Source organism: Martes martes (genome assembly GCF_963455335.1).
Source record: "Martes martes genome assembly, chromosome: 18".
Taxonomy (NCBI): domain Eukaryota; kingdom Metazoa; phylum Chordata; class Mammalia; order Carnivora; family Mustelidae; genus Martes; species Martes martes.
In genome coordinates, this window is record NC_137906.1 from 6,098,354 (window position 1) to 6,116,456 (window position 18,103).

An 18,103-nucleotide genomic window follows, 5' to 3' on the forward strand; every position below is an offset into this window, starting at 1 on the left:
TCAAGTGTTGGTGAGGGTGGGAAGCAACAGGAGGGCTTCTGCCCTGCGGGCGGGAGAGAGAATCCATTCTCCGCTCCAGAGAGCGGTCTGACAAGCTCTCGATTCAAAGACACCCCCTATCATACTACCGAGCTCTTCCTAAACCCTAGAAAACTGTGAGTGTGTTCCTTTACGAGGCAAAAGGGACTCGTCTGTATCAGACAGTCCAATAGAAACAAAAACAACAACAACAGAAATGAGGCAAAAGGGACTTTGCAGATATGATTAAATTAAGGGTCTCCAGATGGGTGGGGGGGATGGTCCTGGATCACCCAGGTGGGCCAAAGTCATCACAACGGTCCTTATTAAAGGGAGGCAGCGGGGTCAGGATCAGAAGACTTGCGGCAGGGGAATCAGAGAGCCAGAGGCAGAGAGAAGCTCGAAGACACTGTGTTGCTGGTTTTGAAGATGAAGGAAGGAGCTTCACGATAAAGAGTAGAGGCAGCTTCTAGAAGCCAGAGAGGGCAAGGAAATGCATGGAAACTCTGGAGGGAGCGTGACCCTGCCGACATCTTGACTTCAGCCCAGTGAAACCCATTTTGAACTTCTGACATCCAGACCTGTAAGATAACAAATTCGCAGAGTTTGGAGGCACGAATTTGGTAATTTGTTACAACAGCAATAAGAAACTAATACAAACTCGTAGGAATTTTTGGTCCCCTGGGCTAGGAGACAAGAATGGGAACGCTCACAGTGGCTCTACTTGTCGTAACAGAAAACTGGAAACAACCCAAACGCCCAAGCCCCAGAGAGTGGCAAAGGAACCAGGGAACCGCCATACAGTCAGTTCTTTGTACTAAACACCAACGGACGCGAGCACATTTTAGCTACACCTGTCGATTTCGGTGAATCCACAAACAACGCTGAGTGAGAAGAGACCGCCTCCCTGCGGTGCTGTTTATACAAAGTCTAGAAACATGCAAAACTATACTTCCTATTGCTTGCAGATATGTACAAAGTAAAAGTGGGAACAAGAAATACCAAATCCAGGAGCGTGGCTGTCTGGCAGAAGGAGGACGGAGGGGAGGAGCCTGGGTGGCTCAGTGGGTTGAGCATCTGCCTTGGGCTCAGGTCCTGATCCCAGGGTCCTGGGATAGAGCCCCCCCCATTAGGCTCCGAGCCTCGCATTCGGCTCCGAGCCCCGCATTAGGCTCCCTGCTCATCGGGAAGTCTGCTTCTCCCTCTGCCTTTCCCCCTGCTCATGCTCACTCTCTCTCTCTCTCTCAAAGAAATAAAAAAGTCCTTAACAAAGAAAAAAAGGAGGATGGAATCAGGGAGATCAAGGGAAGTTCAATAGCATTGAGAGATAGTTCAATTTCTTAAGCTAGTGGGGGTACCCGGTATTATTCTTTATATTTTTATTAAAGTCTGAAAACTCCCCACGTCAGGCTCCCTGCTTGCCGGGAGGCCTGCTTCTCCCTCTCCAACTCCCCCTACTTGTGTTCTCCTCTCTTGCTCTGTCTCTCTCTGTCAAATAAATAAAATCTTTAAAAATAAAATAAAGTCTGAAAACTTTCATATAAAATTAATAATTTTTAGGATCTATTTTTAGGCTTGGAGTCAGACAGACCTGGATCCCTTTCTGAGCTCTGCCACTTTTTGTGTGACCAAGAGTAAATGCCTTCATTCCTTGAGCCTCAGTTACATTATCTGTAAAATGGGTAGTTGAAGGATGTGACCTGACATGTGTCTTGCATGATGCCTGACATCTAGTCAGTGCTCCAAAAACAGCAGCTGGGATGTGTTTCTCTTTCTGGAAACGCTCCACTGTTTTTGTTTTTTAAGATTTTATTTATTTATTTGACACAGAGAGAGAGATCACAAGGAGGCAGAGAGGCAGGTAGAGAGAGAGGGGGAAGCAGGCTCCCCATCCAGCAGAGAGCCCGATGCGGGCCTCGATCCCAGGACCCTGAGATCATGACCTGAGCTGAAGGCAGAGGCTTAACCCACTGAGCTACCCAGGTGCCCCTCCCTTGGTTTTAATTTACAGGTACCTACTCTACTATCAGTCACGAACTTCCGGGGCTGACTATACGAAGGGGCCCCTTCATCTTCATGGTTCCGCTCCCTGGTTCAGTGTTTAAATTCATTATTCTCCAAGAGCCCAATCGCTACCCTCTTTAAACAACAAAACAACAAAAACAATTCTATTAAGATATAATTCACATGCCATGCAATTCAACAATTCATTTTTTACAGTTCAGTTATTCGGGGTACATCAGCACAGTTTTAGAATATTTCCATCACCCCAGAAGGAAACTCCGTAACCATTAGCAATCACTCCCCATTCCTGCCCCAATCAAGATCACAACCCAAGCCAAAATCAAGAGTCAGTCCCTCAACCAACTGGACCACCCAGGTGCCCCTGTCTTCTTTCATTTAACATCATGTTTTCAAGATTCGTTTACACTGGGGGTGCCTGGGTGGCTCAGACAGTTAAGCGTCTGCCTTCAGCTCAAGTCATGATCCTGGGATCCTGGGATCCTGGGATCCAGGGATCCAGGCCCGCTCCCAGTCGGGTTCCCGGCTCCTCGCTTGTGCTCTCTCTCACACGCTCTCTCAAATGAATAAATGAAATCTTTTTTTTTTTAATTCATTTGGGGCGCCTGGGTGGCTCCGTGGGTTAAAGCCTCTGCCTTCAGCTCAGGTCATGATCCCAGGGTCCTGGGATGGAGCCCCCTCTGGCTCTCTGCTCAGCGGGGAGTCTGCTTCCCTTCCTCTCTCTCTGCCTGCCTCTCTGCCTCCTTGTGATCTCTGTCTGTCAAATAAATAAATAAAATCCTAAGAAAAAAAATTCATTCACATTGTAGTATTTATTACTGCACAAGTCCTTCTGATTTTTGGGGGGGTAAAATATACATAACATGAAATTTACCATTTTAATCATTTTTAAGTATACACCTTGTGACGCTAAACACATTCACATTGCTCAGTGACCAACACGAACATCCATCCCCAGAACTTGTTGATCTTCCCAAACTGAAACTCTATATCCACTGAGTACGAACACCCCAGTCCCCTCCTCCTAGCTCTTGGCACCCACTATTTTCTCCTCTCCCTCTCCATGAATCTGACCGCTCCAGGGAGCTCCTGTAAGTGGAATCTACAATATTTGTCCTTTTGTGACTAGTTTACTTCACTGAGCATAATATCTTCAAGATTTATCCATGTTTTAGCGGGTGACAGGATTTTCATCCTTTTATTTGTTTATTTGACAGAGAGATCACAAGTAGGTAGAGAGGGGAGGGGAAGATGCACTGCGGGACTAGATCCCAGGACTCTGAGATCATGACCTGAGGGGAAGGCAGAGGCTTTAACCCACTGAGCCACTCAGGCGCCCCGATTTTCATCCTTCTTAAGGCTAAATAATATTCTGGTTTATGTGTACACCGTGATTTTGTTTATCCGTCCATTGTTGATGAACACTGGGGCTGTTTGCCTTTTTTGGCTATTATGAATAATTCTCTTATGAACATTCACACACAAGTTTTTAGGTGACGTGTGTTTTTCTCTTGGCTATATACCAGTGAGTGGATATATGATAACTTCGTGTTTAACCTCTTTGAGGACAAGCCAGACCATTTTCCAAAGCAGCCCTGCCACCCTTCACCTGCACCAACAAAGGATGAGGATTCCAATTCCCTCGCCAACACTGTATCGTCTTTCTTTCTTATTATAACCATCCTAGTGGATATGAGATAGGATCTCGTGATTTTGATTTGCATCTTTCTGATGACGAATGAGGTTGAACATCTTTTCATGTACTATTGGTCATTTTTTTAAGTTTATCTATTTAAGTAATCATCATGGGGCTCGAACTCACGACCCCGAGATCAAGAGTCAGCTCCGCACCTGCCTCGTCCTGGGAGGCGTAGATTTCACCCATCAGCCTGAAGACAACAGCCTGCTGGTCATCACCACCCCCCCAACCCCCAGCGTATCTTCCAACCCTGCCCAATCAGTCAGCCCCTGGGGCACCCCCTTACTCGGTTTGGGGGGCTAGCATCCTGCCGGTCAGTTAGGCTCAAACCAGGAAAGACTTTCTCAGCCCCGCATCTTCCATCCAGCCCCAAGTCCTCTTCGTGCAATTCACATGACATTTACAAGCGTGCTAGTTCTCTCCGGTCTGCTTTGGGGCTGGATCCAGAGCTGAAGGAGACCCAAGCCCTTTGGAGAAGCACCCTTAAGAAATCACGGTGACAAACTGTCCCTTCTGCTCCGCAAGTCTTTGGCTCACCTCCCCCCCAGGTCAGTCACACAGGCAGCCCTGCCCCTCCTGGGCTGAGGCACCCACCCTCATGTAGCCCCTGCTTCCCCTCTTTGCCACAACCTCTGCAAAGCCCCTGGTTCTGCCTTTACTCAACATCCTTCCGTGGCTCCCCGTCGTCTCTCCGCTGGTCTTCATTTCTTTGTCTGCATCTGTGTTCCTCTATGATTCTGTCCCTCTTTCTTTTCCCCGGTCTCATACTGGACCCAGAGACCCTTTCCCAGTCAAGTAAGACGCCTGACTACCCACCCCCCACGACCTTACGCTGCATTTCCATACCTCCCCTGCTTTTGCCCCAGAGGTCCCTCCACCTCAGATACCCTTCCTCCCCATGCCTTGTCCTAAAGCTGTTGAAGAACTGACCTTGGCCTAGCGCATACTTCTTCCTCCAAAGGCAGGATCAGTTCTTCCTTCCTGCCACTTCCGGTCACAGCCTGGATGCCAACCGGACCTGTACCAGAGTCACTAAAGACTCTTCCATGCCTCCCTGTTAAACTAGAGGTCCCCTGAGACCAGGAACAGCATTTAGGTCATCTATCCCGGCCCCTGGCCCCCCAGCAAAAGATCTATTACACACCAGTTGCCAAGCCAGGACATCGGGACTCAAACTCCAGCTCTACCACCGAACACCTGTATGAACCTCCCTGTGCCTCTGTTTCCTCATCTGTAAAATGGGGAGAAAATATCCATCCCGTCCGGTCCCTGAGGGAATTCAATGACTTAACCCACACAAAGGGCTTAAGAAGTGTAGGCAGGAGCCTGGCAAGCAGTCAATGCTGGGCAAACATTAGCTAGAAGTAATGATTTATCAAGTTGAAATGAGACCCTGCCCTTGCTTTAGAGAATCTTCATTCGAAGGGGGAGATGCGTTCTGTTGATCTCTGGGAGACTTTCTTAAATGAGGAGACCCCCCCCCCCATGGCTCTCCAGCTTCCATCAAGAGAGGGGAGCCAGTCACCAGAAGCCATCGAAGTCATCTCCTTCCTTTCTTAGCATCAGAGGAACCATGGACATCTTCCTCCTCCAGGAAGCCTTCCCGGATTGGATTCCTTCCAGGAACTTCTTCCCTCTGCCTTTCCTGGATGTGAAGGCCCAAGACCACCGCCATCCCCTCCACTGTGCTTCCCATCTCATACTTGAGGAAACAGGGCCGGAAAGAGGCTTAGGAGGAAAGGAAGGAAGTCAAGAGGGAATGGGAACTCTGGAAGAGCAGAAGGTTGTGGAGGGGGAGGGTCGTAAAAGTGGAGAAGGGTTTGTGTGTGTCCCAGAGAGAGTGGGGAGCTGCCCTAGCAGGGGAAGAGAGCCCAGGGAAGGTAGGGGGTGCTCCTGAGGGTCGTGGGAAATCAAGGAGAGGAAGGGAGCTTGGAGGCAGAGTGAGCTCAGGGCGGGGTCCGGGATGGAGCCGTCACCGGGGGAATGAATGGGGTTGGGAGAGTCGGCTGCGAGCTCAAATGGAGGGAGGGAGGTTCCCACCGGGGCTGGGGCTCAGGGAACTGGCCGCAAAGTCCCAGCCTCCGTCTCTGCCCACCTGGGCCGGGCCCCATACCTGTGGCTCCTCCCTTCTCAAACCCAGACCGCGGTTTGGGAGCCCCGCACCAAGCCCCCGGGGAGACGGGGGTTAAAGGTGAGCGGGCACGAGCAGGTCCCAGACGGGGATTGGCAGGCGCCTGGGCCCGCGGCCCGGGCCATGTCTGTCCCACAGGCAGCCAGACGGGTGAGCGGCTGCCATCCACGTGCTAAGGAGAGAAGGAGGCACCCGATCAAGGGGCAAAGGACATCTCGAGCGGGCGGGGGCCGGGCAGTGCCCGCGTCCACACCCGCTGCTAAAAGCCGGGCCCAGGGCGCAGCGCACAGAGCCCTCTGCCGCCGGCGCGGAGAAGACGCGGCCGCTGTCGGCCGCGGCCCCGGGAGCATCCCGCGTGCGCCCCGCGGCTCTGGGGCCCCCGGACGCCGCCCGAGCGGACCCTGTGGCGCTGCCTGGGACCCACCCAGCCCGCAGATCGCGCGGAATCCAGGTGAGGGGCGAGGAGGGCATCAGGTGGGTGCAGGTGCCTGGCCCAGGGGGAGTCACGTCGTCCCCCAGGCTGGACCTCAGTCTCTGCACTTGTCAAAGGGGGAGGGACACCTCTCTGGCTCCGCGCGGCTGCTGGGGTTAATGCTCTTGTGTACCTGTCCCGGCCCAGCAGCCAGGAGGAGGAGGAGGCTAGCTCAGACCCCAGCGAGGGCTCAGGACTGAGAATCTGGGAGTTCATCCTGCTGGCTCTACCAGGTGCACCCAGGTTCCCATGGCCTCCTGGGGTCCCGTGGGCTGGGCAAGGATTGAATGGTGATCTGGGGACTCTCCAGGGAGCTGAGAGTGGGCTAAGGGAGAAGGGAGGGAGGCAGGAGGGAGGGCCCTCTTTCTCCCGGTTGCACCCTCTGCCCTGGACAGGTGTGGGTGCCGTGAGAAGCTGGCCCCAGGTGGGCCCTAGGACCAGGAGCAAGGGCTCCTGGCTGGGCAGGGAGAAGCCAGATGTTACCGTGTGGCTGGGAAGCTGTGTGCATTCGTGATCAGCAGCTGTCCAGCCAACAGGTGTAGTTAGAAAAGTGGCCAAGGGCACTCCCACTGGTCCGGCCCAGGAAGCCCAGGCCTTCCTTCTGCCTCACGGCCACCCTCTCCCTGCCCCAGTGTCTCCTGAGGGCACCCTAGTGGGCAAAGAACCTGTGGTCAGGCCTGGCCTGGGTTTAGGAGCTTGGAGTTCTTGTCTGCATCGGGCTGTGTGACCTTGGGCACGTTACTTCCTTTCTCTGGGCCCGGCTCTCCCTCTGTGACATGGGGAAACTCGTTTCTGGGCCACTTGGAGTGGAGATAGGGACAGGATTCAACAGGACACCAGGATGCTTTGGAGGACAGGGCAGGCCCCTCCAAGCAAGGTCCCTGTGGTGTCGTCGCAAGGGCGAGGATACCCCAGGGACAGCTGGATCAGGGATTGGGTGGGGCTGGGGATCCGGCCCAGGCCTCCATCTTGTCCAGGTGTGTCTCCTTCTGTTCTCTGCATCTGGCTGCTCCTCTCCTGCCCAGGAGCCCCAGATCCAGGGGGAGGAGCACTGAGGCCTGGGGATCTCAGGCCCAGGAACCTGAGCAGTAGGCTCACGCACTCGCCCCAGGGAGGCTCAACGCCTCAGCCTCCGGACAGGGGCAGTTCCTGGAGGAGGGGGGAGAGTCCCACTGAGGAACTCTGTGCTCCTCTCCTCCCTTGAGAGGGGGATCCTTCTGGCTGCACCCCTGTTCCCCACCAAGGAAACGATCTACCCCAGGCCAGGACTCAGTTTGGCATCATGCTCAGGGCTCAGGCAGCGGGATCAGGACTCGACCTGGGCCCAGGTGAGGGGGCCAGGGTCAGGGACCCACCTGGGGTCTTGGAATGCTGTAAACGGAAATCCCCTGGCCTAGCCTGTGTGTACATGTGTGTGGCACCAGGGGAGGCGACACTGGGAAACTGAGGTGGAGGGCAAAACGAGCTTTGACAAACGCAGAGTGGCGTGGAGGTGGGAGAAGCTGTGTTTTTGAGGCTTCCGTGGACCGCACCTGCCCCAAAGCCCACCTCCTCCTTTTGGGCAGGAGCCCTACCTGGGACCTCCTTCAGAAGCTGCCCTTCGCCCTGCTGCTGGCTCTGTGGGGGGTAAAGGCAAGTGGGGGAGGCCCTCATCACTCCCCGATCAGTACTGACGAAGGGGTTTGGGCTCAGATGTGAGTCCGGCGAGGAAGGGAAGAGAGGTTTCCTGAAGCCCCGGGTAGGTGGGAAGGGGGAAGGAGGGCTTGAATTTTGCTGGGCACCTACTCTGTGCCAGCCACTGTGATTTTCTGTCACTGTTTCCTTCTTCCTGATAACCTGAGAGAGAAGGGATGTTGTCTTCACTTTATAGATGAGGAAACAGAGACTCAGAGAAGTCAAGGCACGGGCTCAAGGTCACACAGCCTGGAAATGACAGGGCTGCGATTCAGAACAAGGCACCCGAATTCCAAAACTCGGGTTTCTGCTCCCACTGTCGCCTCTGGGCCTCACTCTGCTCGTCCGTCACTTGGGGTTAAGTGGGCTCGCGGGGACAGTCGGCGGCAGCTGTGGGCAAGCTCTGCGTCAGAGGGGGTAGACTCGGATGCCCATGGGGGTCCACACGGCCCCCACCTCCCCCTCCCCGCCTGCCTTTCCTGCTCCTGGGCTTCCGGAGCAAGCCTGCTCTTTGAGGTTGGCTAAGCTGACCTGGGTCATCATCTGACCCAGCCAGGTCCTTCCCAGAATCCCCAGGCCTCCCTAATTCTGGGTAGCCCTGGGAGTCTCACCAGCCCTTGGCCCACACGGCCCCATCAGCCAGGTGACCCTGGTCGAGAGACATGCCTCCCTGGGACGGCTTTCCTTGTCAGCCCAGGGACCCGAAGCCCTGATGGGGCTGGTGTGACTCCCACAGCTACCCGCAGCTGGTCTGAGAAGCTTTTTTCCATCCCCAAGTCCCCTGGGGGAGGTGGTCCCCACATCGTCTGTCCCATAGCACCTGGCTCTTTCTCTAACACCGTGCTCAGAAATGCTCGCTAGGCACGAAGGAAGAAAAAAAAAAAGGGCAGGGATGGAGGGGTGCGAGAGGAAGGAGGGAAGGAGAAAGGAAATCCACACTCATGGGCCTGCCACTGGCCGTCACACCCGTCGTTCGATTCTGCCAACAATCCTGCAAGGTAAACTGACCACCGACCATATCCCCACACCCATGTTAAAGGTGACAAACCGGCGTTCGAAGCCCACCGTACCGTTTTTCCTTGTATAGGAGTCACGGTCAGAGAGGAGCCCAAGGTCACACGGGGGGCAGGTTTGAGCACCACGTTCCAGACCCTGTCCCCACGCCTTGGGGCCAGGGGGCTGTGGATGGCAGGGGTGTCGTCTGACCCAGATGTTCCCCAAGCAGGCCAGGGGTCTGAGGAGGACCGGGGGGCTCCTCACCTTGACAATCACTCCACACCCTCCAAGGCACTCCCCATTCTACTCTCCCGGGGCTGACTCCGAACAACCAGGCACAGACCCACCCTGGCACACTGAGGTGGCCAGAAATGCCCTCCGCTGCAAGGCACACCTGCTCACCAGCCCTCTGTGTTCTCATCTGTAGAATGGGTAGACTAACACAGTGGTACCTGTTCTCCTTCTGGGGTTTCTCTTGTAAGGCTCTGATAGCGCAGGGCAGAGGGGCCGGAGCTGGGAGGCAGAGGACCTGGCTTGGTCACTGATGGGACACGACAGGTAGCCTGGTGCAGTCCGCTGCTCCAAACGGAGCCCCCCGCCCCCCGCCCCGAGTAACAGAAGCCTGTTGCCCCTGCTGACTTCCGCAGCTCAGTCCAGTCCTGACAGGCCAAACTAACAAGCAGCAGGGGTCACTCCTAAGCAGTGTAAGGTTGGTCCTTGTCCTTTGTTTCTGGCTCCCAGCCCTGAAAACCCTCCGAAACCCTTGGAAACTCCAGAGCCCCGAGTGTCTCTTGTACGCTAACGAGATGACTGGTGGCTGGCTGATGGCTTCTGGGTCGAAGTGGGTCAGCAGGGAGATCAAGGTGGGATCAGAAAGACTTAGAAGGTCGGAAACTTCAGCCCCACCCTCCATCTCTCCGGAGGGAGGGGAACGGGGCTGGAGATTGTGTTCAATCACCAGTAACCAATGATGTAATCGTGCCTACCTAATGAGACCTCCAGAAAAACTCCTAAATGAAGGAGTTCGGTCGGCTTCTGGGTTGGTGAACACATCGAGGCGCTGGCAGGGTGGGGCACCTGGTGGGGGCAGGGGAGCTCCCCGCACCCCCCCCCACCCTCCATACCTTGCCCTGTGCCTCCCTTCCATTTGGCTTTCCCCGGTCGTATCCTTTATGATAAAGATGGCAAATGTGAGCAAAGTGCTTTCTTGAGTTCCGTGAGCCTCTCTAGCAGATTGGACTACCTGAAGAAGGGGCCCTGGGATGCCCTGATTTACAGGCGGTGGGCCAGAAGTCCATGTAATAACCTGAACTTGAGGTTGGTGTCTGAAATGGAGCCAGTTTTGTGGGTCTGAGCCCTTAACTCGTGGGGCTGGATGCTAACTCCCAGGAGAGAGTGTCAGAATGGACTTGAATCATAGTATTCTCTGGGGGTAAAAATGGTCTGGTGGTAAATGGTGGCCAGGAACGTTTTTGTAGACTGAGAAGACTCTTGGCATGATGGTTCTTCTTGGCAGAACCTCATCTCCTTGGCTATACTCCCCCCGCCCATCCCTGCACTGCTCTGTACCGGATTCTACCCCCTGGCTGTTCACAACATACCTAGGGGGCTAGACTGCTTCAGTCCATGTTGTGGGGGGCGGGGCAGCTGAAGCCTAGAGAGGGTGAATGGTTTGCCTGAGATGACCCACAGGTACCTGATGAGCCCAGCCCCCGAGCTTTGTGCCCTAAAGAGAAAATGTCCCCCATGGCATCCGTGGGCTGTGTAGAATCAGAGTGTTCCCAGGAGCTGGGGTGGGAGGCTGTCCCTTCCCCGCCCCCAGTGCCTGGTTAGCCAATCAGGAACCCTTTCTCTTTTGTTTAGACAGCTTTGATTGTGGACGTTGGGGTCCTTATGAAGAAAGGAGGGAGCTCCCATGCCATCATCTGCTCTACTCTCTCATCTTATTTTCTGTACTTTTTTTGGAGAATTTTTTTTCTCGTTTCAAAAGTAATACACAGGGCTTATGCAACTTGAACATTTATGGAAATTTACAAGCAAATGTCTGTTTTCCACCTCCCATAAAGACCACCGGTGTCATCGTTTGGTGGCTGGATGTCCTGACTTTTCTTCCCTTTTCATATGTGAGTGTTCACCGTTACTAGTTTCTTCTCAAATGAGATCACGCTTTGCACATTGTTCTGTAACTTTCTTCTTAAGTCAGCATTGCTTTTAGTTACCTTTTACTATTTCTACACTTATGATGATGCCGATTACTAGCATTTCCCATCTGTCCATCTGTCCGTCCTTCCTTCTACCCATACATCTACCCAACCTTCCATCTCTGCATCTGTTTCCCAACCAAGAGCCCTCTCAGCTGCCCACCTGGCACACATACTAACTGTCTGCTGGTATCATGCCCTCAGTTACACCAGGGGTGCAGGAGTTCAGCCGGGGGGATGTTCAGACACTTGGACTCCTGCCTCCAAGCAACTCAGCATGGGAGACCAAGGCATGCCCCCCCCAGAGACTCAGAGAGGGACAGAAATAGTGCCCGGGACTGTGCAAGTTCAGTGGAGGGAGGGCTGACTTGCAGCATGGGGGGTGCGGGAGCATGGTCAGAGCAGGCTTTCTAGAAGGTGTGCTTGAGGTCATCCTTGAAAGACAAAGTGGGTATCAGACATGCAGAGAGGGGAGAAGGTGTTCTGGGAGGGATCACCGGGGGTGAAGTCAGGGCTGGGGAATCAGAGAGAGGCAGATCATTCAAGGGGCCAGAGTCAGGGCAGGGTGCCAATAGCCTGCAAAGCTGCCGTGCTCCCCACCCCCGGCCCTGTCCCCAAGCCCAGCTCCAGTGGGCACTGAGACTTCTACACTAGTGCTCCCCAAAGTGGGACCTGTGGACTACCGCCAGGCCACGGATTCCCTTTCCAGTTGACAACCAGATAAGATTTTTATTTGTTTATCTGACGGAGAGAGATCACAAGGAGGCAGAGAGGCAGCCAGAGAGAGAGGAAGGGAAGCAGGCTCCCCGCTGAGCAGAGAGCCCGATGTGGGGCTCGATCCCAGAACCCTGGGATCATGACCTGAGCCGAAGGCAGAGGCTTAACCCACTGAGCCACCCAGGTGCCCTGACAACCAGATAAATATATAACTTGAAAGCAAGTGTTTAGAAACATATCAGTCTAATAGTCATCTGCCACCTGTGGAATATGATAATAAAACACTGGGCTTCCAGCTTATTTATTCCTTCAATTGAATTTTTCTAATAACTCACTTTTTTATCATGTCTTGCCTGCTTATACACCCGTGGCAGATTAAAAATAAAAGCGGGGCCCTTTGCCCATTCCATTTGGGCTGCGGGTAGTTTGAGAAGCTCCGGTAGACGACACATACCCTTGGCCAAAGTGGCTTCGTGGTCATTATCTCATTCCCCTGAGAGCGGGGCAGGGCGAGAACTTTCTCCCCATTTTACAGCCTGACGTGATCGGCTGAGGTTCTCATGGATGGCCGGGGGCAGGGCAGAGATTTGAACCCAAGGCTGACATCATGGCGGGCAGCTTCCCATGAGCTCCTGCCTCGGGCTGGACTGAGCTGGGGGGTGGGGTGGGGAGGGCCCAGGAGAGGAAGAGAGAAGCAACTGGGAAAAGACCAGCAGACAAAGAGGGAGCTGGGATGTAGAGCCTGTCCCGAGTATCTCTGACTGAGGAAGGGCAGGAAGAGGAAGAGATCGGCCAGAAGGTCAGCCTGGGCTTTCCCAGATGGTTCTAGAAGAACCAGTCCGGGTCCCTGGGATCTGGGGGAACGTGCAATGAAGCTAGTTGCAGCCCCGGCCCACTTCAGTCTCTCTCGGGTCTTCTTCCCTCCTCTTCTCCTTCTGTGTCCCCCTCCCCCCATCATCCGGCTTCCCAAGGCCAAGGCCTTGGCTCATCCATCTGTGCTTCCAAAGCCTGCCCGAAGTTTAGCCAACGAAACCACCAGTCTCTCCGGAGCCCAGCACCCTTAAATGCTTCTCTCCTCTTGTCCCTCAGGGAGACTAGAAGAACGGGGGTTATGATTCCTTGCTATCTATGAGGGAACAGGCTCAGAGAAGTTAAGTCACTTCTTTGAGGTCACAGAGCAAGTAATTTAAAGACTCTAATTCCTGACCCTGTACTTTTTGATGGGTACAGTTGAGTAGTGGAGAGGAGAGGGGAGCCGTTTCCACAGGGCCCTGGGGTGCAACCACTAGAGGGGTTGGGGGATGGGGTCGCTGATGCGCAGGGAGAGCTAGGAAGGAAGAAATCAGTGGTGTGACAGGTGGGGGTGTCTCTCTGGAAACTTCTCCTTCTCCAGCACTTTGACTGTTTCCAGGCAGCCTTAAAACCCCCTCCCAGACCAGGAAAAGGCAGAAATGCTGTGGGCGGGGCAACCTGTCTTTTCCCTACTCTGTTGGTGGACAGATAATGTGGGGATTATATTTTTGGAGGACCCTACGGCAAAGTCTGTTACAGCAAAAACGTTTTTATTCCTCTTTCTTATTCTCGTCCATCCCTCCATCACCTACTTCTTCAACCCACTCAGTGATCTCTGCCATCCTCTTCTGGACTTTATGTACCACCTGTCCCCTCCCCCCACCTAGATCCCTAGTTCACCCCCAGCTGGGGCAGGTTTCAGGTAAATAGCTTCAAAGGTTCAAAAAAAAAAAATAGCTTCGAAGGTGATTCAGAGGTGGGAGTGACTGACGGGGTGTGTGTGTGTGTGTGTGTGCGTGCGCACATGTGTGTTTGGGCACACGCATGCAAACCAGGTTTTCAAGTGCACACATCAGGGGCTCCTAGGTGGCTCAGTGGGTTAAAGCCTCTGCCTTCAGCTCAGGTCATGGGCTCAGGGTCCTGGGATGGAGCCCTGCATTAGGCTCCCTGCTCAGGGAGGAGTCTGCTTGTCCCTCTCCCTCTGTCTCTCCCCCTGCTTTCTCCCTCTCTTTCTCCCTCACTCTCTCTCTCAAATAATAATAAAAAAAAAAATCTTTACTTTTTAAGGATTTTATTTACTTTTTGACAGAGAGAGACATAGCGAGAGAGGGAACACAAGCAGGAGGAATGGGAGAGGGAGAAGCAGGCTTCTGGCTGAGCAGAGAGCCCAATGTGGGGCTCGATCCCAGGATCCTGGAATCATGACCTGAGCCGAAGGCAGATGCTTAACCACTGAGCCACCCAGGCGCCCAAATAAATAAAACCTTAAAAAAAAAAAGTGCACAGATCATAAGTATCCAGCTTGATGAATATTCACCGAAAACGCACCTGTGTAACCTTAACCCAGATACAGAAATGAAATGTCAGCAGGAGCCCAGGAGGCCCCTTTTTGATCCCTCCTGTCACCTCTAAGCTAAACACTCCCCTGACTCATAAACCACAGACGCGCTTCTTTTGGAACTTTATATAAATGAAGCCTTACAGGGATGCTTGGTGGCTCGGTTGTTAAGCGGCTGCCTTCAGCTCAGGTCATGATCTCAGGGTCCTGGGATCGAGCCCTGCATCGGGCTCTCTGCTCAGCAGGGAGCCTGCTTCTCCCTCTGCCTGCCACTCCCCCTGCTCATGCTCTCTCTCGCTGACAAATAAAAAAATAAAAATCTTTAAAAAACAAAAAACAATTTAAAAAACGAAGCCTTCCGCACGTACACGTCCGTGTCAGGTTTCTTCGGTCAGCGTATGGTCGGTGAATGCGTCCATTTGCTTTCCTCCGGCTGGCGGGGGTTCACTCCTACCGCTGCGTTAATATCCCGTAGCGTGGCTGTTCCGCCTTGCATCTTGCACTTGCATTTGCCAGTGATGGACATTTGGGATGTTCCCAGTCCCGAGCTGATGAGAATAACGCGTACAAATAGTCGTGTGCCCGTCTTTTGGTGCACATGTACATCTGCTGGGTTATAAGGGACACACGTGTTCAGCTCTAGCAGATACCGAGAAAGTTTTCCAAAGGGGTTGTGCCAAGTGACTCTGGCGGAGGCACAGGTGAAATTCTGCTGGTACCACGTCCTCCCACACGATGGCTGGTCTTTCTGTACGCGCTGCCGAAGCAAGCACTGATCGATCGCTGGTCCTTCTAACGTGAGAACAGAGGTTCTGCGGGGCAGGCCGGCTTCGGGTTGACTGTGTGTGAATCTCGGCTCTCTTCTTACCTTGTGACCTTTGGCAAAGCCTGTTTCCTTGTGTACGAGACGCGTTGAAATGAGTTGAAACAGCACCCCGAGCTGTTAGGAAGATTCCCTAGACCGATTAGGGTAGGGTCCTAACCTGAACATTAGCCGTTTAGGGTCAGTTCTCACAAAAGCACTCTGAATTGCCCGTGGAGAGCCTCAGTCTCCGCTTCTGTAAATTGGCCATGACCATCCTAACATATCCACACACACACACACACACACAATTGAGGGGATAACCAGGAATGGAATAACGTCTAAAAGTGCCTAATTTTACGCAGATATAATACATTGATCATACAATTCACCCTTTCTCAGTGGCTTTTATTTTTTTTCAAAGATTTTATTTATTTATTTGACAGAGAGATCACAAGTAGGCAGAGAGGCAGGTGGCGGGGGAGGAGGGAAAGCAGGCTCCCCACTGAGCAGGGAGCCCAGACAGACGCGAGGCTCCAACCCAGGACCCTGAGATCATGACCTGAGCCGAAGGCAGAGGCTTTAACCTACTGAGCCACCCAGGCGCCCCTCTCAGTGGCTTTCAGTATAGTCACAGAGTTATGCAAATATCACCGCTGTCTCATTCTAGGACATTTTCATCACCCCCAAAAGAAACCCCATACCCATTGGCACTCATTCCCCCATTCCCAACCCCTGGCAGCTGCTGAGCTACTTTCCATCTCTTTGGATACTACAGGTGCCAAATCTTTGCTTTTCTGTATTTTTGAACTCTTGCAAAACCTAACTACTTAGTACTGCAACAGGCATGTAATATACACTTAGTGAGTGTCGTCAGGCGTGTGTGCGTGTGTGTGTATGTGTGTGTATGGATGATGTCATTGTGTGTGTGGATGGATGGATGGATGGACAGAGCATACATAGTAGACAGATGTAGTATAAACTCATCCATTCGACAAAACCCCACTTGCACATTTGCACTGGGAGGAAAATGGTCTATAGAGAGAAATAAACGATGATTCTCCCGTTCAGGTCCTTCGCCATCTAGTGGGACAGGGAGGAATGTGCACCCCTCCCTAAAAAGGCACAGCCGGATGCAATTAAAAGTTGTGTTGGAATAGGGTTGTGGCACCTCCAATGAGATCCTGGAGGTGGAGGTGGCCCTTTAAGTCTGGGGGAACTTTACCGATGAGGAGGGGCAGTCTGGGGCAAGGATCCCGAGAACTAAGGCTGGGACACGGGGCAGGTGTGATGTCAAGCGGGATCGCTGGCCAGTCAGGGCTTCCCATACCGATGGGGACCATGGTCTTGGACCTCCGTGGGCTGTGAACAAGACTTGGCTGCAGAGAGAGGCTGTGAACGCTGGGCGTGGGTGGCAGAGGCCAGAGGGGGAAGGGAGCACGAGGGGGAGCCAGGCCAGCTCCCACAAGCCTGCACCGTCCTCTGGGCAAGGGCACCCTGAATTGGCTGTGCCCACGTCCAGGCATGCCAGACAGGGCCCCCCTGCCAACAGCTGGTTTGACTTCTCCAGTTGGCTGTGGCTGGAATCATATTTAAGAGGGGAGAGAGGCAGCCTCATAAGTTAAGGGGCCGGGACTTCAGAATCAGACCTGGCTCTGCCCTTTCTCACTGTGGGAACTTAAGCAAGTGCCTCACTTCCCTGAGCCTGTTTCTTCAACTGTGAAATGGACGTAATATCACTTACTCTAGGATAGTTAAGGGACGATGACTGGGGAGGCTGGACAAGACAGATGAGGCATTCAAGGTGCCAGCAAGGTTGGAGTATTTATTATTTATTAAAGATTTTATTTATTTATTTGAGAGCGAGTGCGTGTGCACACACACATGTATGAGCGGGGTGGGGGGAGCAGAAGAAGGAGAAGCGGGATCCCCGCTGAGCAGGGAGCCCGATGGGGGGCTCGATCCCAGGACCCTGAGATCATGACCTGAGCCAAAGGTAGATGCCTAACCCACTGAGCCACCCAGGTACCCCAAGCTGGGAGCGTTTAAACTTTTCCTTTTTTTGGAAAAAAAAATAGTAATGGATATATGTACATATAAATATATTTTCTTTCTTTCTTTTTCTTTTTAAAGATTTTATTTATTTGACACACAGAGAGAGAGATCACAAGTAGGCAGGTGGTGGGGGTGGGGACAGGCTCCTGCTGAGCAGAGAGCCCAATTCGGGGCTCGATTCCAGGACCCTGAGATCATGACCTGAGCCAAAGGTAGATGCCTAACCCACCGAGCCACCCAGGCGCCCCTAAATATATTTTCTAATTGAAGTTGTCGTTGTGGAAGAAACAGAATTTGTGAACTTCCTTGCACTTAGGGTACAATGTCACATTGTTTTGTTCTGAATTATGCACAGAGGGGTTGGCTTTTCAGGACTTAGTCCTCCAAAGGAATTATCAGGCCCCGAGGGGGGCAAGACCAGGGTACAAGATGCTTGTCGAGAGCCGACTAATGTCTGGGGAAAGGAAGGGAAAGGAGGTGGCACACACAGTCCACCCTACTGAGACCCAAGTCGCAGGAAAAGTCTCTCAAATCACAGGAGACAATTCTGAGATTTTTATCCTGGGGACGGAAGGCCAGCGGGAGACTCAGAACCAAGGGTGTTAACAGTTACAGAGTCCTAAAAAAGTCATTGAATTCAAGGGCCTCATTTTACAGGTAGAGAGAAAGAATCCCCGTAGACAGAGATTTGTGGGGGTGCCTGGGTCCCTGAAGCTAGGAGTCTCCAAGGGAGAGGAGGCCCTTCATCCCACCTCTGTCCCCCACAGTGGTACCAGCTCTTGTTTAGTGTCATGCATTCCCCAAGTTCCTCCATGCTCAGCCTGGGGGTTCAGACACCAGAGAACAGTCCTGCCTCCAGGCCCACGGCCCCCGGGCAAAGCCAGTCAGGCACCTAAGGGATAAGTAACAACTCTGTCCTTCTCTATGCCAAGAATGCCAAAAGAGCCACTTAGGAATGGCTCTCTG